The 23,062-nt window shown below is 47.1% G+C and overlaps 1 protein-coding gene across 2 annotated transcripts in view; it reads right to left on the bottom strand.

Moving 5' to 3' along the window:
* Positions 1-15,288, bottom strand: part of LUZP1 (leucine zipper protein 1) — a 45,710-nt gene extending 30,422 nt beyond the window's left edge. The window contains exon 1 of one of the 2 annotated variants that reach the window (XM_027444061.3): positions 15,078-15,288. The gene's annotated coding sequence lies outside the window, so the exon portion shown is untranslated. Of the gene's footprint in view, positions 1-695; positions 846-15,077 lie in introns of those variants that run through there. The other variant, XM_005029033.6, reaches the window with a different exon arrangement.
* Positions 15,289-23,062: the final 7,774 nt, after the last annotated feature.

The raw sequence follows: 23,062 nt of genomic DNA, 5'->3' as shown, positions 1-23,062 counted from the left end.
GCTGATGGGGGAGGAGGTATAAATGCAGAGCTATAAAATCTGGAGAGTAGCACAGAGAGGTGCTCTTTGCTGCTGTTTGTAGAACACAAATCAATGGGCATCACCTAGAATGACTGCTGATGACTCCATGTTCCTTTTCCTTTATCCCATCACTTCAGTCTCCCTCTCTCCGTTTCTTAAAGTTCTGTTTTCCCTAGATAGTTAGCATATGGTGAAATCTCTTATAAGAGCTCCTTCCACCTCCTTCTTAGGAATCCACTTCTAGCCACTGCTGTGGAGACAGGACACAGGACAGGTAAACCCTTGCTCTGATCCAGTAGATCTCCTGCCATCGTCTTGGGCTCTTTTCCTGTCCTGCCCCAAACACCTATCTGGGTCAGACAGGGTCAGTCCTGCCCTAATGGCAGGAATAACATTGCACATCTGACAAGCACCATACCACAGATGGGCTACAGTACCCAAAAACATAAACCCAAGCAATTTATCATCCAGCAGCATCTACAGAGCTGGGAAAGGCATCCCTGCTACCATATGCCTAATAAGATCAATATCAAGTACTCCACATCATTTTATTCATTAGACATGGGCAACTTTAACCTTCACATTCTTCAGCATTATACCCTAGCCACGCGTGCAATGAAGTATCTCTGTTGGCATGCAAATTACAGGATATTCCACATTTCTCCACACCTCACCTGATACAGGGTATACTCCACTCTCCTGAATGAGTAGGGGAAGCACATCCAAGCCAGCACCTTTGCAGAACCACTCCTTTAGTTGCTCTGAGCTTTCCTGGCCAAAAGGCTTGCTCAGCAATCCAGGTGTTTCCACACATCCTACAAACCCTGCAGAAAAACGGAGATCACTCCAGAAGCCCAGCAACATGTGGCAAGGAGCAAAACTTCAGCAGTGAGTATGCAGCTCAGCCACAGCAGCACACTGTTACAGGTAGCTATGATGCCACTGAAAATCAAAGTGGAGCGGGGCAGTCTTTTGGCATCCCTCCCAGCTCTCTTATGCTAGGAAATCCGACCTCAAGGTCCTACCCAGCCTTACCCTTTTAGAGGTTGAGGAAAGAGTCTGGCTAAGCTCTCTGCTTGATCAGTTCATCTCCTTGGACAGTACCTGCATTCCCAAAGTTTACCCTTTTGTAGCTATGTATTCAATATAGGAGTCCAGATACTCTCCCTAGATTAAAAAAAAAAAAAAAAAAAAAAAAGGAGGGGGAGAGTGGAGGGAAGGAAAATAAAAAAAGAGTAATCAGCACTGTCAGATAATTGTTCATCTGATCCTCTGATCCCAGGCTACTGCCTAAGGCTGCCTAGATGAATGGCCCCTTAGAGATGCCACTGTTATGCTGTTGACCACAGAGAGTGCTTAAGTGCATCAGCACATTAGCCTTGCTTCAATCTGTTCTCTGGCCTCAAGTCCGACTAGTATGAAACGAGAACCCCTGTATGATCAAACATTATCAGCCTCTGAACAGGACAGTCCCTGTTGGTGCTAACTCCTGAGTCATTCCCAGCAATGACTGCCCCTTTGGGTCTGGAAAGGTGTGGGCCAACCCATGCCAAAGATGACACAAGCATAAAGCAGCACTGATGATGGTGATCCACAGCTCATGAGTGTCCTCTTAAGTACTAATAGGGAAAACCCTTCGTGAAAAGCTGAGACAAGTGTCTAACCAAGCCACATTTTGGGAAATGAGTCCTGTCCTCTCTATACAATTTGCCCCATGCTTCCTTTAAGTCTGTGCATGCAGGAACTAGTTCTGAGCATCCCTGGAAGGCACCACACAGACCCTCAAATTGATATTATAGCACAAGGAAATAAAACATGAACTGAGTTACAAAAGGAATATGGAACATATTGTCGAGTGCAATCACACAACATGTGCAGGACTACCTGGGGATCAGGCCCAAGTCAGCACAGGTTCACGAAAGGCAAGTCCTGCCTTCCCAAACTCATCTTCACCTATGACCAGGTGACCCGCCTCGTGGATGAAAGGCTGTTGATGTAGTCTACCTAGACTTCAGCAAGGCCTTTGACACGGTCTCCCACAGTATTCTCCTGAAGAAGCTGGCAGCCCATTGCTTGGACAGGTACATGCTTTGCTGGGTTGAAGACTGACTGGGCAGGCAGGCCCAGACAGTGGTAGTGAATGGAGTTAAGTCCAACTGGCATCCCATTACAAGTGGTGTTCCCCAGGGGTCAGTGTTGAAGCTTATTCTCTTTAATATCTTTATTGAGGACTCGAATGAGGGAAGTGAGTGCACCCTCAATAAGTTTGCAGGTGACACCAAATTGGTGGGAAACGTCGATCTGCTGGAGGGTAGGAAGGCCCTGCAGAGGGACCTGGACAGGTTGGGTCAATGGGCAGAGGCCAAGGGATGAGGTTCTACATGGCTAAGTGCCAGGTCCTGCACTTTGGCCACAACAACCCCATGCAGCGCTACAGGTTTGGGACAGGGTAGCTGGAAAGCTGTGCAGAGAAAAAGGACCTGGGACTGTTGGTTGATGCTCATCTGAACATGAGCCAGCAGTGTGCCCAAGCGGCCAAGAAGGCCAACAGCATCCTGGCTTGTGTCAGGAATAGTGCAGCCAGCAGGACCGTGGAGGTGATTGTCCCCCTGTACTCAGCTTTAGTGAGGTCACACCTTGAGTGCTGCGTTCAGTTTTGGTCTCCACACTACAAGAAGGACATCAAGGCCCTGAAGCCTTGTCCAGAGAAAGGCTAAACTGCTGAAGGGCCTGGAACACAAGTCCTGCGAGGAGCAGTTAAGGGTACTGGGGCTGTTTAATCTGGAGAATAGGAGACTGAGGGGAGACCTCATTGCCCTCTACAACTTCCTGAAAGGAGGTTGTGGTGAGATGGGTTTCAGCCTCTTCTCACAGGTAACCAGTGATGGGACAAGAGGGAATGGCCTCAAGTTGTGCCAGGGAAGGTTTAGGTTGAAAATGAGGAGAAATTTCTTCTCAGAAAGAGTAGTCAGGCATTGGAAAAGGTTGCCCAAAGAGGTGGTGGAGTCACCATCCCTGGGGGTGTTTAAAGAAAGGTTGGATGCAGTGCTTAGGGACGTGGTTTAGTGGGTGACATTGGTAGTAGGGGGATGGTTGGACCAGATAATTGTGGAGGTCTTTTCCGACCTTAATGATTCTGTGATTCTACGAAGTGATCATTCAGATTCAAAGATAGGTCTAGATTTTCATTTTTCCTTGATCTTTACTAATAGCTGTTTAATTCAGTAACCTTCAATAATCCTTAACAGATATCTGGAACTGAACAGTCTGTTTAAATTCAGTACACACACATACTTGTGTGAGTGTTGAGAAAGACCACAGGTGTATCTTTGAGAACCACACATGTGTCCTCCTGCAATATCCCCAGAGCTAGACGCAACTACAGGCCAGAATAATTTTTAAAGGAAGCAGAATGACAACACAGCAAATTATGGGAAAAAGATTACGGTCAATTTTAACTGCTCCTTTGTAGGTCCACCTTTATAAATCATTAACACTTTTATCCACCAATGAAGAACGTTCCCTATATTAAACACGATCATCAGAATCCCAAAATACAGTAAAAGTTTTACCTCAGGTCCCTGTGAAGCTGCTGTTACTGTGCGGATCCCTCTTTGGGGCACACCACCATCTTCCTGGCTAGCTTGCAAGAAGCTTGCCCTAGCCTGGGTGGCATCTGATGCAGTCTCGCTGGTATAAATTCAATACTTGCCCTGCTTTGTGCAGAACCAGAACATACCATTGCCGGCACCATTTCAGAACACTGCATTAGGATGTCTGGACAGCAGCACTTTTGCAGTCCTACTCAGCATCCTGCCCCGACATGTAATTGCAGCCAAAATGCATGGGGCTGGACTAAGGCTCAATTAGTAACAGTACACTGGTGAAAGGGTGCCTTGAAGAAACCAGTGAGGATGAACTGGGTTACAGGTGCAGTGGCTGTTACTCTCATAGCAAACTAAGGTTTAGACTTGATTTGAACTGTAAACTTCCTGTGGTAAGGTTGTCTTTACCTACAGCACAGTGCACACACACATGCCAACTGTGGCAAAACTGCATCAGCTCACACATGTGCATGAGCCCAGCAGCACCAGAAACACTAAAGATTTTGAACAAGCATTTGTTAGAGCAGATAGAGACAAGCAGCACTCCTCAGCTCAGTGAGGAACACCAGGGGTGAACATTGCTAGTATGAAGAGAGGAGAAGGAAGTGGTCCACCATTTGAAACCCCTCTGGCATGAAGGCTGGCCAGTTTAGGCTATGACACTGCAGGATCACCTGTTCCAGCAGCATCCTTCAGCTGTTAAAAGGAATCCTTCAGCAAAGTGAGAAGAGCTCTCTGCAGCACCATGTCCCATCTGCTCTTTTTGCAATTCATAAAATCCACTGTGAAGGAAAATCTTGGATGTCAATATACCAAGACTCCATCACCTGATCAGGGCTTCTTTCAGAAGCACTTTCTGGGTGGCAGTGCTCCCAGCGAGACCTTCTCCATGCCATCCAGACATGGCACAACAGCAGCAGGCAAGACAAGGCATGACCAGCCACCACGAAGCCCAGCCGCTCCACTGAGCAGAAGCAGCAGATACCTCGCCCACCTGCAGGCACTGACTCAGACACGCAGCAAAGCAGTGATTCCTCCCTGAAGTCATCTGAACTAGGTGGACCTCAGACAAAGCATTTCACAACTTGTGAACAAAGTCTGATTGGTTAACACACTCAGTCTCCAAATCCTTCTTGGTCTCCCAATTCAAACTCCTAGGAACCCTGCCCTCTAGTTGTATCACAAACATTGATTATGAGCTGGGACTTGCTTGTAACAACAGACCTTTCTCTCTCAAAAGCTCACAGACAGCAGCTTTAGAATATATCAGTTTTGTTCACTGGCAAATGCAAAGTCAAAGGAGGTATTCAGTAGTTTATGTCACTCTGTTAAATGTGATTTATGCAACGAAGACAGCTGGGTAGACTGGAAGACCCTAACAGGAGTCTTTTGTATTCAATTTATTTCTGAAGATACCCTCAGGTAACAAAAACAATAATAATAACTTTTACAAACAGTTGACAGTCTGGATCTTTTTAAGGAGCTTTTTTATGCCTCTGTGAGAACATACTCATAGCCACGGAGACAAACACATTAACCTCAAAACTGACATTCAAAGACTAATAAGACAGTGCGATGCTGTCTGCCTCACACTGCAAAGAACTCAGAAGAAAATACAGCACTTGTACAAACCAAGCAGAGCAGCATTTCTGCAGGTGTGCTGGTATTTTTCCAAAGCAGTGGTGGGCATTGGTACCCAACACGTTCCCTATAATGTTAGGAGTCCCTGCCCCTCGTTGGAAGAGACACCTGCTGCAGCATCACATCCCACAGGCAGCCATGGAAAGGGAAATTCAGGAATGCAGTACAGCTGCCACAGAACAGTGCAGGCAGCCAGGCCACGAGCCATACACCCTCCTGTCACCCTCCACAGACAACAGGAAGGCTCCAAAAGAAGCTGCCAGGATGATACAAGGCAATCAGGCCATTGAAAATGGCCAGCTCAAAATAAATCCTGGATGAATTCACGGACAGAACGTTTTCACCTGTAGGCTGAGTGTTGCAAAAGACTGATGGATGTTTCATACAAGGCACGTTGCACCAGAGGCTGGGAAAACTGCCAAAAGAAGTGAGGGTCTTACTGTACTAGAAGGCAAAGACCAAACATGTTCACTGTGCTACAGCCTCTTTGCTGGTCTGAGAACAACGAGGTAAAAGGCTTGATACTCTACCTGACTTTGAGGTCTGAGTTCTGATGACTGGACAAGGGATTCAGCAGCTGCTGTTGGGATTCTCCTTAATGTAGAAGAGGGCCAAAGGGCCACCTGATCCCTCTATCCAGAAAGGGATCTGAGTTGTTATCCTCCATAGCTTGCAGAAAGTGCTTCCTTTGACTAGGATTGCCACTGACTCTACAAAAGAAAAGCTGTAACTGCACGGTGGAAAGATGCTCCTTAATGTCCAGCTGCCTCCCTCAGCAAGCAGCTTAAAAGCTGTTTGTGGGTCAGAAGTGCAGGCCAGGATTTCCAGCAGAAGGTGCTGAGTGGTACTTCTTCCACGGGACTGAATACATCATGAACTTTGAAGTTCACCAAGCTCCTATGAGCTTCATGTCCACGAGGCCAAAGCTGAGAGGGTTCAAGATGCCTAAACAATTCAATACTACTACGGAAAAACTTTGTTCCAAATTCTCAGTTTCATGCTGATAGAAAACCCACAATCTAGATATACCTTACTGGTAAGAAAGAAGCAGTTCTCAGGCACCCTGCATTTACATTTTTAAAGTCCACTGGCATCTGATGGACAATGGACAACAGGCACTCTGTACAGAAAAATGGACAAATTCTGTTGTTCCTGAAGCACACATGCTCCTGCAAGCATTACACAGGATGCTAATGAGGCTTAATGCCAAGGATTAATTTATCTGAACCCACTACTAAATAAAGACCAGAGCCAAGAGAAGATACATGCTTTTTTGACAAGGCATTTAAGAAGTGGAGAGTGAAAAATCAAATGTAAGCCACAAATGGCAGCAGAGGGTCTCCCTCTAGCACTTTTCCAGGGCATGGCTGGCTAACCTCACTCACTTGTGTTGTTATTTTTGTGTCTTTTTCCCCCTTGTATTCTCTGGACTGAAGGAAGGAAGGATGTTTCAGAGGAAGGAAGGAAGGCTTGGCTGTGCTGAGACAGGACCACGCAGCTTCCTGCCCAGTGCTGTTCCTTTCTACCAAGGAGGGAAGAAATGGGAAATCTACATATTGTGTCTCATGTAGGTTGCCACTAAGGTGATGAACTTAATTCCAAGTACCACAGAGCTTAGTCCAGCTCCTGCTCCAAAGGGGGCTGCATCAAAAGGTGCAGCAAGTTGCCCAGGTCTCCATCAAGTTGCAAAAATCTTCAAGGACTGGGACACCACAACCCCTGGGACCCTGTCCTATGTTTGACCAATCTCCATTCCTTGTCTCTTATCCTTTCACTGCACACCACTGACATGAGCTCAACCATTTCTTCTCCACAACCCACACCAGGAGGAAGGGGAATCAGACACTCCATCTCGCCTCTTCCAGGAACCTCACTTCCTCACCTCCCACACCAAGTCCTTGAGCTCCCCAGCTGTATCTGCAACACTCCCTGACTCCCTGGCTGGATACTTCAGACCCAGGACATGACTCTTCAGACACCATCTCGCCAGCACCGAGCAGAGAACAACCGTCCTTCTCTACCTGTCAGCTGTGCTGTTGCTCATGCAGCCTAGCACACGCTCAGCCCTCACAACTGCACTGCCCAGGCTTTACTGACTCCTGTCCAGGGGCTCTTTTGCAGACAGCCTGTGTGCCCCTGCCAGCTTACACACAGCACAGATGGGTTCAGAGGGAAGGACCATGCTGAGCCACACACACTCCAGCAGTCACAGCAGCCACCAAAGGCATGCAGGACAGAGATCTCAAGCCTTACACTGGAAACAAGCTTGAACCATAGACAACGGAGGCAAAACTGAAAGGTGAATGGTATGGATCTGTGGGTAGGGGCTTGGGAGCAAGTTCCTGTTTCCCTAAGACAGCTAGGGAAAGGGTGCTGCAGGACAGGGCTGGCTGCCACCACTGCTCTGGGAGACGTGGGGAAGATGACCCAGTCTCAAGGAGCATTGCGCTGCATCCAAGGTGCCTTGCTGCTGATGCTGGGAGGACCTGTTGTCCCACCCCGGAGACAACCCATTCCCAATGACAGCAAGGCTTTCCAGGACTACAGAACAGCCAAAGCAGACAACAGGGTGACTGTTTTTTTTTTTTTTTCCTGCACACAGCAGTAGCTATTTTACCATGCCTGTGCCTAAAGCCAACCTTACATCCATCCCTAACCCAGCTGTCTGGAGCTCACCTTTGCTGTCTGCACTCTGCAGCATCCCAACAACCCAGCTTTCAGTCACTGCAGGAGAATGGTCCCCCCGCCTCCCCAGCAGGTTATAGCATTGCTTCTGCATTCACCTTCAAAAACTCAGTTTCATAGCTTTTCCAAATCACTGATGATCATTTGCACTCACTCTCTCCTGCACAGCATCTCTGACAATTTGTTTCAGATAAAAAGAAATGCCCTGTTCCAAACTGTGCCAGTCATTAGTCATTACTCTGCTCAATGCAAAAAAACAAACACACAACTACTTAAATGCAACATCAAAAGAATTTAAGAGCTTCTACAGATACTGTTTCACATTCTATAGCCAAATCTCAGAGAAACTTCAACATCCACATGTTATATAGGATACCTTTATGTTAAGACTTCAATAGCACATTCAACAACACTAAAAACAATCCCAAACAATAGATACACAGGATGTGATACAAACAATGGAGTGAGAAGCTCCATTAGGATTTCCCAACTGCTCTCAGTTAAAATTCTTACCACAATGCAGCACCAATAGTTACTTATCATCATACAGGAATCGTTGTTCTCCAGTAAAAACAAACATATTTCCAAATGATTCACACTACCTGAGGAATTAATGTTTTTTTCAGCTCTGTTCCAGATCCTAGGTCAGGAATCTCCTTTCTATTCTGGTAAATTCCACCAAGATATCACATGTAACAACAAGTTCTTGAAACAGTTTCATCAGATTTTCCCTTTAAGGTAACCCACCGCACTCCCAGGTGAGGCTCAGGCACCTCAAAGGCACAAGCAGCTGAAAGTACTGCAGCGGAATCAGATGATCAGCATAAGCTTAGAGCTTCTGCAGCCTCCTTTCAGCTTTAGAAACGTAGCCTGTGATTTTCCAAGTCACCCAGCAGGGAAGCCACAATCCAGTGCAGTAGTTTAAAGCCCGGATAACACATATAAAAGCAATTTATATAAAAACAATTTTGAGAGCAAATATGAAAACAAAATATGACAGATGCTGCTTCAACATGTAACGAGGTTGCAGCACTGCAGCAAAATCTGTCATTCCCAGCTGTATGATGTTGCGCTGCATGCAGGCACAATGTGAAAGAGCTGACAATGCCAAGGAGTGCTACACTGCTGCAGAACCGTGAACAGTTTTACCCTTTTGCAAGCATCTGGATTGCATACTATAACAGAGCAAAATGTGTTAAATGAAATAGCTGAGGTAAAGACAAATGGGTAAAGAGCTGCTTGAGCTTATGTTCATTTTAGCTAGTCATGTAGAAAGGCATGTTTTCAGCTTATGATGAAGCTACCATTTAGAGTACAGATAAAATGCCCAGAGACTGAAACACAAACTTGAAAACTATTGACACAGGCAACTATTGACACACAGTGTCAATGTTTTCTTGCTAGCCTCTATTCCACCTTTCCTACTATGGCACTTGTATTTCCAATTCAGCGCACTTGCTGCTGCCTACTCCTGTACCACTATATGCAAGTGCTGGGCTGACCTGCACATTGTCTGTGGGTTCCCAGAGTGGGAGAGGTGCCGTGCTGCAGCCATGGGAGCCTCCCTCAGCTGCCTGGCAGGATGACTGCTATGCTGTGACACAGGTTGGGTAGCCCTCTCACATCACCTCCTACAGAAGCAGAAGCTTTTCTCTCCTACTGTGCAGCCTGACACATGAGCCTCAAGCTTCAGGGGCTTTGTAATATTAACCACCAAAGTTCATTCTTAACCAGGGCTAAGAAAGCCTCAGTTCTCATTTCCTCCTCCTGCTGCTCTGCTCTTTCAGAGACAGGCAGCGCACACGCAAGGATCTGTCTGGTCTCATCCACAATGGTGTTTGCAGGGTGTCTGAAAGAAATCTGTCCCTTTCCTTCTGAGCAAGCGATCACAAATCCAGCAAAGAAACAAGGGCTTTCACTGCAAAAAGTCGTATTTATATTCACCAACCACCTCTCAGAGAACCATCAAGTTTGCAATTTAAAATTGCAAACCTCAAAAATGGCTAGGTGAACGAGTCAATTTGAAACTAAGTGAGGTCTAATACCCGGGTTACACAGGAGGTCAAACTATGACTTCATCTGTGATTTAAAAACCAATTAGCTAGGTAAATTCAGAACTATGTTTACACTCAGTGGCCAGTACATGCAGAACAGATAAAAATCATCAAAGCCTACACTTTCCCTTCATGACATGAAGGAGGCAAAACCACCACACATTCCTCCCCAAGCCAGGGCAGATCGTGAGAGGGTGGTGAGGGAGCACAGGTCCTTTTCATCCCAGAGCACTGCATGTGAGAAGCAGGACTTGCCTGCAGCACCAGGCAGCCAGCCTGCTTCTGCCTTGAAGGGAGGAATGAGGGCTGTCACTGAGCACAGCCACGCTGCGGACTCCCAGATCCCTGGGGCTGGGCAGCACTGGGACGAGGCAGCACAGAATGGCCGGTGTTGAGTCACAGTGGGACAGGGAGCAGAGGGAAGCCTTCCCCTTGCACAAGATACATGCTCTGGCACACAGGGCCAAAATTGTTTGGACTTAACTACAGTAACTTTTCCACTATAGTGCTCTAAATGTGAAGTCTGCACTACTGGTGCTCAAGTGTGGACAGTGCTTTGTGTGAGCTGCAGCTTCCCAGACACAGAGTGTCCAAAGTCACCACAAAAGCAAAGTGATGGTGCATATGTAAACAGGGGCATGCACGTGGCAATACTTAATACAATCAGGGAACATTAACATTGCAAAACTGATCTCATAGTGTTCAGAACAGATCCTCACACTGATGATTCAGTCATTTTTAGACAGGCCTGCCCTGTGCCTGGCACTACTTGTGCCTTCTACCCCCATGCTGCCCCGCTCCAGCCAGACAAGTGTCCTCGGCTAGGACAGAAGTACATAGGGTTAAAGGGGCTTGGAGGCAGCTAATTAACTTTCACCAGATCCACTGTACACTGCACCAGCTGGGGGAGAACTGGAAAGAGCACCCAGAGGAGAAAACTGCCAGAGGAGGGGGAAAGGCAAACCCACCTCCTTCAACCACCATGCCCACCTGCACTGACCTAGCATTTCCCCAAACCGTGACTGGAGAAAATGTAAAAGTCCCATTGTCTCCTCCAAGTTACAGCAGCGAGCATCAGCTCCCATTTGTTTGTCACACAGAAACAAACTTAGCAGCTGATGTCTCCCTACATTTTATAGCAGTGTATTTTGGCAACCTTGTTCCTAAGCAGACAAATGCTCCATTTCATTCCCTGGGCTACTGGTGTGGATCCTAATGGGTTCCACTGCTGGCACAACTCATCCAGCTCTCACTGCTACAGACACAATACTCATGGCAAAAAGCTGCATAGCAGGCTGAGTATCATATTTAAACTAATTTAAACTTTCTAAAAATCCTTCATCTTTTCAACCCTTCATTATAACAGTGCATTCAACTTTCTGTATTGTGTTTCTACGAGAATCTCAAAAGTTCAGTAACATAAACACTAGATTTGCTGTACAACCCCTATGAGCAAGCACCAAAATAGTCTCAGCAATGTTATACCAAGAAGGAAATAGAAACTGCTTGTGTATGGTGTTTGTGCTCCTGTGTCTACTGCCAGTGCACTTAGGTGCAACAAACAGCCTTGCCTATCTTACTCCACCCTGCTTGAGGGTTAAAGAACATAGAACTGAACTGTGCCTTACAACCCCTTATCTGTCGAGATGAGGGCCCCTACAGGGGAACATCGCTGTCAAAACCTACAGAGACACAAAAAGGGTAAGACCTAAGCTGGCACATTTTGTTGGCTAAAATTCAATGCCATACTTCATGCACTCCGATTTTCAGGCTGCTGAGACAACACAAATCCCACCAACTCCACAGGAACAGTACACACAGGTATCAGTCGCTCATGGGTTTTTCCATCAAAATGAATCGGTCACTAACTCCAAGTCCCCAAATCTAGACATATGACTGACCATCCAGTGTCTACAATGGTTGACCTCAGTCACCAGATGGAGAAGTCTGCCTTTGGCTGTTCACCCAGGCAAGCAGCTGAGTCTGGGATAAGTGCAGTGAATCCCACGTTTGGTGACCACTGACAGTAGAAGAGATCAAGTTAAAGTACTCAAAAACCTCAAAAAACGTAGACTGTGAAAAACAAAGGGAATAATAGTATCAAAAGGTGAAGCAGAGCAACAGAGATGGAAGAAGTAATGCTCATCAGCTGTCACCAAGTATTTCAAAATGCGTGCTTTCTGTATCACATACACAAATCCAAATGTAACCTAAGAAAAAAGACTTTACAATGGTTTTAGACAAGTGCTCTCCTTCCAATATGTTTTAAGAGTTCCCATGACTTGCATTTCAGTAGTTAGTGCAAAACATGCTGCCGCTCCTGATCATCATGTCAATCTTCCAGAGCAAACAGTGTCCTAAACAAGATTATTTGCTTCATTTGAGCTTAACATTTGCATCAAAATTGTTCCATTTTGTGATTTGGCTCAGTTATACCAACCAGACTTTTTGAAAAACTTCTGAAAATAATAAGGCATGTCTCATTTGTTTCCTTGCTGACCGCTGCCCTTGGTGGGAAGGAATGGCTTCACAGAGGATGAGCACAATCTCAGAGTACCTGTGTACAATACTAGGGTTAGATCATGCTCAAAGATTTAATCACCAGCTCATCCGAAAGAACAAAATAACTTGGCCTACATTGTTAGTAAGGCACACTGTTATTTTTGTTTTGTTTTTAACTACCATCTCTGGTCACAGCCAGATGTGAGAGTACTCTTTATACAAGAAGATCTATTTTTGTCTACGTTTACTAACTTATGTTAAATACATAAACTCAGTAGCTTATTTGCAGTTGGGCCAAATTTTCAGAGCACAGAGAAAGCCAGAGGAGCTAGCGAAGAGACTATGTTGCCATAACATATTTTGTCTTCCTATAAAGTAGAAATCTGTCAGCTTGCCCTTAACTGGAATAAGAAAGTTTTACCATTTAAAGGATTAAGGGAAAGCTGAGGCTGAAGGGCCACTGGGACCAGAACAAAGGCAGGGAAGTTAGTTACCAAGGACCTGCCTACTCTTAAGTTATTCTATGCTTCTATATCTCCTTATCCTGATTTACTCCTGCCCTCAGGAATTTTTAGCCACATGTCCAAAAAAACACAGCAAACAGTTTTGCAAGCTTTCCTCCACTTCCAGGGCCTGGCCTGTTAGAGGGGGCTTAGGTGACCCAACCAGCCCCAGCTGCCAGGGCACAACCCCAGACAGGGGCTGTGCTCACCACAGCTGAGCAGGGTTCTGCTTTGCAGCCCTACGCATGGCCAGTGCTCCCCAGGGCCTTTTGGAGCCTTCTGGGAGCCCGTCCAGCTCAACAGCTTGGCAGGCAGCAAACACAGGAAGAGAGAGCAGATCCTTTTCTGCTGTATGAGCAAGCCTAATCAGCACTGGGAAGAGTTTGAGTACTGGAGCCAATGCAGCCATCCTTACTGCTGTGGATCCAACACAATAGAGGAATTATACTTCTGCAAGTACCACCGATGTGAAATGGCCATGTAGCACACTGCGCCTACTGAAACACATTGACTGGCCACAGGCTTTTATTAACTAACCAAAGCACATAATTGTTGGTTTTGTACTCACACATGCAGTAGAAATGCAGAGGAATACTGTCCCTCTTCATTATCCAGTAGGCAAGGAAATGCGTCTCTGCCACAAGACTGTAGGCATATGCTAAGTAACTGCATTTTTTCTAAAGCTTGAATGCCGAAGAAAACTCCAGGGTTGTAAAATATTTCCCCTTTTACTATCGTCACTATGCATTGCCACTTAGGAGAGATTCCGCCCAGGAAGCTCTCAGTTCAGCTAGAGACTTGATAAGAAACAACCTCAATGCATGCTGCAATTGTGAGCACTACTTTCAGTGCCTTTGTGGAGAATTTTAATAGCATTTATGCACCTATTAAAATCTAATCCAACTGCACCTAATCAGAAGGTGCTGACTAGTTGGTATGGTCACTTTAACTTGGGTTTGATTGGTTTAAAGGCTTCAAGTGTAGCATTAGAAAATAAAATGCAAATTTGCAATGGAAGTGTGGTCATCAAAGACAACCACCAAAGGTCCGCTACTTCACTTGCTCTACGTACCAACAACTTGTGACAGCTGGCAAAGCCAACTGCAGTATCTGAGTAAGTTTAAGAGGAGAAAAAGGAGATTTTGTGATGTTAAATAAATGAATTCCCTCAAGACAAGGCAGCAAAGAAGCCTTAACCTGATTAACAAAGGCAGAGAGCATCAGAGAAGCTCACACATAACAGGGAGAACATTATTCTTCATAAATAAGAGTGGATGGGCTGGGAAAAAAATCAGATAAATAAATAACTGACAGGAAAGCAAGGAGATAGTTGCAGAAAAGAAAAAAAAAAAAAAAAAAAAAGCTGATGGCTATTCACAGGAACCCCATGCCTTAAGCACGTAGAAGCCTCAAGAAGGTCAACTACATGACAATCGTAGGAGAGAACCCTACACCGAGCGTTTGACGTGCATTTAGCATTTAGTTATCTCCAAACCGTCGGTGAATTTCTGCGTGCCTTTGCAGAGTACCCGCAGCGCTCCAGCCTGGCAAAAAGGCCGTGTGCCTTCCGGCCGGCCGCGACCCCGCTCCGTGCCCGCCGCCAGGTAAACGGCCGGTCCGGGAGCTCGGGAGATTCCTCGGAGGCGACCGAGCACAGCCCGAGCCCGCCCGAGGGCGGCTCCCACCGGTGGCGGGGCAGCCCCGCGGGGCGCCGCACCGCTCTCGCCGAGCTCCCCAGAGCGACCGCCGCGGGCCGCGGGCGCGGGGCCAGTGCCGGAGCCCGCCAGGCCCCGGCGCGGCGGGGCAGGCCCGGCCTGGCCGCTCCCGGCAGCGCGGCCTCGCCGCGGTCGGGGTCTCGCCGCCGCCACGCCGCGGGCACCCCGGTCCCGCGGCACCCGCCCGGCGCGGGCGGCTGCAAGGCGGTCTGCCGGCAGCGCAGACAAAGCGGATGCCTCGAATTCCTCCCCACCCCGCCGGTCGGGCGGAGGCGGCGGCGTCGCGGGGCTCCGGACGGGGCCGCGGCACCCGCCCGCCCGCGGCCCTCCGCGGCGCCCACCTCTGCCTACCTGGGCGGCGGCAGCGCCCGCGCTCAGCCTCCGCCCGCGGCGCGCTCGGTCCGCTCGGGCAGCCGCCGGGGCGACCCGGGCCGGGGCAGCCGCGCCACGACTCGGGCAGCCGCAGCCCGCGGGGCTCGGGCTCGGGCTGCGGGTCCGGCCGCTGACAATGAGAGGCGGGCCGCGGCACCGGGCGGCGCCTGGCGTCACCGCGGGGGGAGCGGGGCCGGCAGGGCGAGGGGCGGGAGCGCGGCGCTGCCGGGCGGGGCGGGGCGAGGGTCCTGGGCCTCGGCCCCGCTCCTGCTCCGTGCCGCCCGGCCCGGCCGCGGCACCGCCTCGCGGCGCCCTCCGCCGGCGCCTGGGCCCAGGTCCTCCGGTTTCCTTCGCTTTCCCCGTGGTTGGGAGAAGCCGCTGAGGGAGCTTCGGCCATTTTGGGGGAAAGCCGGGCGTGGGGCTGCCGGGTCGGTCCTGGCCTGGCCTGGCCTCGCGCAGCCGGGCGGCCCTGCGCCCGCCGGGCCCTGCTGCCCGCCCGGCTGGTCCTGGGGCCGCGGCCGGAGCTGCCTTTATCTGAGTGCCCCCGGTGGAGCAGGTGGATGTGGCCTGGAGGAGGCTGCGGCCCACGGAGAGCCCCCTCAGGAGCAGGCCCCGGGCCGGAGCTGCAGCCCTTGGAGAGGAGCCCACGCAGGAGGAGGGGGCCTGGGGGGAGCTGCTGCCCAGCCGTGGGGGACCCGTGCTGGAGCAGTTTGCTTCTGGGGGATGGACCCCATGGTACGGAGCCATGTGGAAGCAGTTCTTGAAGAGCTGCTGCCTGTGGGCAGCCCCCACAGGCTCAGTTCGGGAAGGATGGCATCCCGTGGGAGGGACCCCATGGGGAGCAGGGGCAGAGAGTGACTGGGAAGGAGTGGCGGAGATGAAGTGCTGTAGACTGACCGCAGCTCCCATTCCCTGTTCTCTTGCGCTGCGCAAGGGGAGGACATAGAATGTGGTTGATGGTGTGAAGATGTTTTAGTTTCTCACTGCTCTAGCTTCTTAGTAATGGGCAATAAAATACCTTAATCTCCCTATGCTGAGACTGCTTGACATGTGAGGATAATTGTTGAGTGATTTCCCTGTCCTTATCTCAACCCTTGAGGCCTTCTCATCTTATTTTCTTCCCCTTTCCCTTTGAGGAGGGGGAGTGAGAGAGCAGTTGTGGTGGAGCTCAGCTGCCCAGATGAGTAAAACCACCACAGGTATGTGCAACCAAAAGATGTTAAGATGGAGCTGGAGACGAGACCTTCCAGCACCAAATGGGAAAAGTTGCTCAAAGTATTTTTCTGCTATTAAGCAAAACCCCAGGACTAGTGTAATGCAGAGCTTTTCCTAGAGGGTGGTGTGGTGATAGACACTGAGAGTGCTAGCTATCAATGCCTTTGTATAGCATTGGGCTGAACTGCCCAGCTGGGTCAAAGGAGGATCGGGTCAGCAGCTGGTGAGTGCTTCCAGCCCACAGGCAGACTTGGAAGTCTTATAATGCATTGTCCCCTTTTGCTAGTAGGTATGTTAGCTGTAGTCCAATACTGTATATATATTACAATACATTATGTATATATATTCCAATTTGTTCCAGATAAATTTTAGGCAATGCCAAAGGTAGATGCTTCAAGTGCTAGGTGATTCATCTTGTAAAGCTCTGGTAGAATATTGTGTGTGTTCACATGGAGTTGCAGGAATGCAATACCAAGAACACAACAGTGATATGATATATCTTGTTAGTACAAAGTTTCACGTAAGACATTTAATTATATTGTTTTTTTTACATTTCATGGTGTGCCCTTATGACCAGGAAAACCATTTAGTGAACTGAACTGCTCCCCCAGGACAAGGAAAAAAACAAAAAACAAGTTAAAAAAATGTGTGCTTTCTGCTCCCTGACAACGTGCCACCTGTTGGCTCCTGTGCTTTACTGGTGGGAGAAGCCTGGGGGATCCAGTCTGGGACAAGGACTAGTCAAAGGGCCCATCTCTGCCACCAAGTTCAGCACCATCATTTTGGATGCCAGGTGTAGAAGGCTGCATGTAGTGAGTGGGACCCACAGCAGAGCTGGGGTGACACCCCCAACAATTGGCTGGCAATACTCATACTTACTGAAGGCTCACCAAAATGCTTCATCATTCTAGCATATCCCAAAGGTCCAGAGCTCACCTTATGGCCCCTGGCAGCACTATCAAGAGTTTCCCCGGGGTGGCAGAGGTTAGGCTTTGGAAATGGCAGCTAAGTCACAGCTCTTGAAATCCCCCCCTGGAGCCCAGGGATGAAAACACTTTTGTAGAACTGACCAGGGATGCTGAGACTCCTGTACCACAGTCTCCAGGAGGACAAGGTCAGTGATCTCCTCAAAACCCCATACCTCTGATATGCTGTGGAGGTATCTTCTTAGGGCAGAAGGGAGTGATGGGTCTGACAGTGTGCATTTACTACCCTTGTTCCCAGTTCAGCCCTCAACATTATGGAGGTTTGGGTGTTGGGATGGATAGAGGGGGACAACATTCAGGAGAGGATGAGAAGGGAAGGGCCGGAAAATAAGATGTGTCTCCCCACCGTAGGCTCTCTCCTTGGTGTATCCTTCAGTGTCATCTGTATGGATCGCACCTGCTTGTTGTTGGCAGTTGGCTGCAGTGGTCTGTTCGGGATCACTCCTGGCACCCAGGTAGGCTACTTAGCAGCCGTTGATGGGTATCTGAGGAAGACAGGTTTCTAGTGGTAGTACTGGCATTCTGGTTTGAGTTTTGGGAAATCAGCACCCACCCTTTCAAACCAAGAGATGGCTATTGTGCCCGTGCCCCAGGCCTTAGTGAGTCCTCATCATGCATTCAGTCTCTTCTCCCAAGCAACAAGCAAAAGGACAAGATGAAATGGCTTCAAGTTGCACTGGGGCAGTTTAGGTTGGATATTAGGACAAATTTCTTCACTGAAGGGGTTGTGAGGCATTGGAATGGGCTGCCTGGGGAAGTAGTTGAGTCATCATCCCAAGAGGTATTTGAAAGACGTGTAGATGTGGTGCTTAGAGACATGGTTTAGTGGTAGACATGACAGTCTAGGTTAATGGTTGGACCTGATGATCCTAGAGATCTTTTCCGACTTAAATGATTCTATGATTAATGCAATCTACACAGTCATGCTCATTACGGACTATGAAGGACGCTTCTCAGTCTCCTGTGCCACAATATGTCAGCAGTATTTGGACAATGAACTGCTGCTGGAAGGAAAGCACAAGGCAGAGTGTAATGACCTCACTACCCAGCTTGACTGATGGGAGGCAATCAAGGGAGATGTGAGGGAAATACTGAGGAACATGCTGAGCTCTAAGGAAAAATAAAGAACAAAGAAGCCGGAAGGTTCAGATATCAATACTGTATCTGAACCAGCTTCCAGGTGGGGATTCCAGTGTGAGGAAGAAACAGTGACTGGAAAACCAGGGAATGTCAGTGTGTCAGACCTCTGGATCAGCATGGGAGTCACCCTACCCACTGTGGTGGAAAGTGGCATGGCTGCAGCTGACAATACCATGGATGCGGCAACAGGGCTGCAGCTGTCTGAGGAGATACACAGGTGAAAAAAGCTGTGTTGTAGAGTTAGAGAAAGTTTTCTCACAGAAAATGAAATGTGATGCATGACCTAAAGGAAATGAGAAATAAGGAAGCTCTAGCTGTCCTGAGGGGAAGGAGCGATTTTTTTCCTTTCTTATTTGTGGGGACTTAGTGCATTCAGTGGAAACATCAGAAATGACAGAAAGGGACAAGTGGGGATGTAAGAAGTGCTGAAGGCAGACCTGGGCTCTGGGCTGGAGTGGGGGAGTGCTGAGCCAAAGTTTGGCAACAGAGGCAACCTTTTGCCAAAAATTGGCAGAGGAGACAAGAACAAAGTCAGGGAGCCCAACTCAACCTGAAGAATAAAGGGAACCAGCAGTGGGGCAAGCTACATATGGGCTGGAACAGGAAGATGAAAGAGGATGCAGAGGCACAGGGCAAGGGAGGAGGAAATACAGCAGAGGTTATGCTGTTGGTGCTGTGTTTAGGGTGGGCTGGAGAAGGTCACTGTGCTTGTGTGCTTGATATGAATAGCAGAGTTGATAAGAATAGCAGAGAAAAGCAGCGATCTCTTTCCCCAGGGTCTCTTTCTTATCTCAAAGACTGTCACTGTGGCGTGGCAGCTTCCTCTTCTTATAGTACTTGGCAGAAAAGGTTGTGTATTCCAAAGGGTGCAGAGTGTAAATAATGTGACCAGAAATGAGGTGGGGGGAGGGGAGATAATAAACACCCATAAAATCACAAATAGTATGGGGAAGCAACAGAAACTGTCAGCATGTCTGGCAACAGAAGGGTGTAGCAGGTTTAAACAAATAAAAGTAGCTCTTGCAGTTTAAACACGGCTTGATAGCATGAGAAATGCATGACCACAGGATGCCACAAACACCAGAGGTATGAGTAGGAAAAGGGATTAGACAAGCTCACGGGTAACAGATTTCTCTGTAGCTATGAAAAATATCTAGTCATCTCCTAGTCTGTGAAGTGCCTGAAGTGACTTTTCAGATGCTCTTTCTATTCTGTACTTGCTGTTTCTATGGTGAATTTAAATGAGGTATGTAAGTTGATCTAACAGCTTGCTAATGATGATACATGCAGTTCTGTCCTGTCCTCCTGAAACTACTTTTGAGTCTGTGCTGCTTCTGTTGCACCACTTCTAGCATTTGTTCTGTTCATTAAACTGGCAGAAAATTAACAAGAAGTGAATACTTTTTGCCAGTTTAGTGAGTTGAATCAGCCCACATGTTTATGAGCCAGTGGCATCCATCAAAACAAAATTTTTTGCTGTGCTCTGCAAGGAAGATAAGAAGTTTTTTTAATGGCAGTTGAAATTCTTACATTATTACTTGATTCCAGGGCTTCAACCTTTAAGTATTAACATCAGGGTCATGATAGGATCCCAATATTTATTGAATTAGCTTCTAAAAGCTTCTGACAGAGCTGGAGCCTTGGCTACACTAGGTGCCAGACAGACTTCAGGAATATGAATAAACACAGTTAAGTGGGGGAAAGAAAAAAAAAAAAAAAAAAAAAAGAAACATCTTATTATGACTCCTATGTTATAGTTACAAGATTCTACCATGATGTCCCCTGACAGCCCACAACCATATCAAGGTACATCAACAAAGGTACTGATCTCTGAGAAGCAAGCAGCAACATCAGAAATAGGACAATGTCATATTCAGTTCATACCATCTTCCTCCTGGTAACAAAGCATATGCTGTGGCATTACAGTGACAATGCCATGTCATCTTTAGACCAAGGCTCTTCATCTCTGTCTTCACCAGCATCATAAGACAGAATCTGACATATCTGGAGAACAGCATAATGGGTAGTGGTTGCTGTTGGCAGTAATAAACAGGATTTACATGCACTCAGAGCTAGGTTTGTCTGAATATGTTAGACTACTCTAGTACAGACTCGGTCTCATTTCAGTCTTTCTTCCTAGGCAGTGGAAATGTCGTTAAAGTCAACTGAGTTTAGGGGGTATTCACCCCTTCCTGGAGCAGACATCTTAAAAATATCAGCTGAATTAGGCATACACATGAGACCAGAAGGATACCTTTTAGAGTGCCAGGGAAGCTGGCTAATGTCATTGCGAGACTGCTTTTTATCATTTTTTGAAAGGTCCTAGGGAAAGTTCTGGTAATTGAAAAAAAGACAGATGTCTTCTTCCTTAGTTGTTGAAATATTCTACACTGAAATCTAATTGCAGGGTTCTGCAGTGAACACATAATGCTTTGACTTTTATTTATCTAATTCTTCTGTTTTGAATAAATTCTAATTTGTCATTGAAATAACTATCTGTTGGAACAACTACAATACGTACTTCTTTACAAATTAAAAAAAAAAAAAAGTGTTTTACTTTACCTTTGTGCTCAATATTACCAGAGTTTAACTGGAGAGACTCTTAGAAATCACGCAACTCTCATGTGCCTTCTTTGAAATGCATTTGTGTTCTCTTGACTGTGATCCACAGACGATTAATTACACAGTAAATATGGACATTGATCTCTGACATAACAGCCTCCTCCTTTCAGCTGTGTGATGTTATTTATCTTTCATTTATGATCCTTAGTTAGTGTTTTCCTATGCTGGTGCCACATCATTTTTTTCCCAAATATGAATTCCTCAAGCATTATACCAAATATTTACCAGCATTGACAATGGTGTAATATTGGACCATATGCCTTTTTGAACTAGCCTATAATCAAAGAAAGGGGACAGTTTCTTTGCTCTTGAATTACACAGTGTCTTATAATTGCCCAAAGAACAGTAGTGGATCATGTTCTGTTCTATAATATTTTGCCATTCTGTTCATCATTGGAAGTAGGCAAGACAGGGGAAGAACAAAAGTATAGTTGATCCAGATAAGGCAATGTGAATAGACCATCTAGCCTCTCAAAGGACCATTATCTGTGGTTTTATGATTCATGGAAGTCCTCACATTGGGTAGATGTGAGGTATTCCCAAAATACTCTCTGGGAAGTCTGTTTTTCATCAATGTCACTCCCCCGATACCAAAGGACAAAGTTCAGTTTTATCTGTAGAAGCAATTCAGTTGTATAAAAACCATCTACTACTTACTAGAGAACAGACTTGATCCTGGGTCTTCTAGTTTCTAGGTGTGTTCTAAGTACTGACCTATCCAGGTCTGGCTCTCCTTTCCCTCTTCTGAGCATGACTTGTATACATGTATGTACAAAGAGGATAAAATTTTCTGGCTGGAAACTATCTTGGGGCAAGTCAAGCAAGTTGTGATTCAGCAGCTATGGGAAGGATGCTGGATAGGAAGGTTCCAGGTACTCTTCTGAACACTGGAGACACCTTTGGACAGACAAGGGTCCTTCATGAAGGGCAGGCTCAGAACATTGGTATGGAAGCAGAGATAATACCTCCCAAACCAAGGAGATTAGATGAAGAGGAAATTGCATTCTTCAAGGACTTCTTGCAGAATTCCCTAAGACATGGGTTTCCAAGTACCCTGCTTCAATTTCTCATTGATCTTTAATTCATTTAAGCTATCTTCTGCAGGCTGAACAACCCAAAATTTCTCAATCTTTCTTCATGAGAGGTGTGCCAGTCTCCTGATCATTTTTGTGGCCCTCCTCTGGACACACTCCAGCAGGTCCATGTCCTTGGATTGGGACCCCAGATCTGGAAACAATACTACAGGTGAGGTATCACTAGAGAGCAGAGGAGGAGAATAACCTCAGTTAACCTGCTGGCCACGCTTCTTTTTATGTAGCCGAGGATATGGTTGGTTTTGTGGGCTGCAATCACACATTGCCAGTTCATACCCATTTTTTCATCCACCAGTATCTCCAAGTCCTTCTCTGCAGGACTGCTCTCAATAAATTCATCATCTAGTCTGTATTGATACTGAAGATTGCCCCGACCCAGGTGTAGAACTTTGCTCTTGGCCTAGTTGTACTTCATGAGTTTTCCGTAGGCCCACTCCTCAAGTCTGTCAGGGTCCCACTGACATCCCTTGGCATCTCTTCCCTCTAGAATATCAACTGCATCACTCAGCTTAGTGTCATCTGCAAATTTGCTGAGCATGCACTCAATCTCACTATCTCTATCATTGATGTAGTATCACTGAATAGTATTTGTTCCAGCATGGACCCTTGAGGAATACCACTTATTTATTACTTATTTCCTCTTGGACAATGACTATTACTCTGGGCACAGACATCCAGCCACATTTCTTTGTCCATCTAACAGTCCATCCATCAAAACCATATCCCTCCGATTTAGTCTGAAGAATTGTATCAAAGGCCTTACAGAAGTCCAAGCAGATGACATCAGTAGCTCTTCCCTTGTCCACTGATGTAGTCAGTCCATCGTAGAAGGCCACTGGATTAGTCAGTGTACTGGGTCTGGCTGGAATGTTAACTTTCCCGGCAGCAGCCCATACAGTGCCGTACT

The sequence above is a fragment of the Anas platyrhynchos genome, chromosome 24 (genome assembly GCF_047663525.1).
Source record: "Anas platyrhynchos isolate ZD024472 breed Pekin duck chromosome 24, IASCAAS_PekinDuck_T2T, whole genome shotgun sequence".
Lineage (NCBI taxonomy): Eukaryota > Metazoa > Chordata > Aves > Anseriformes > Anatidae > Anas > Anas platyrhynchos.
The sequence above is the reverse complement of the archived record's forward strand: the minus strand, read 5'-3'. Positions and strand labels throughout refer to the sequence as shown.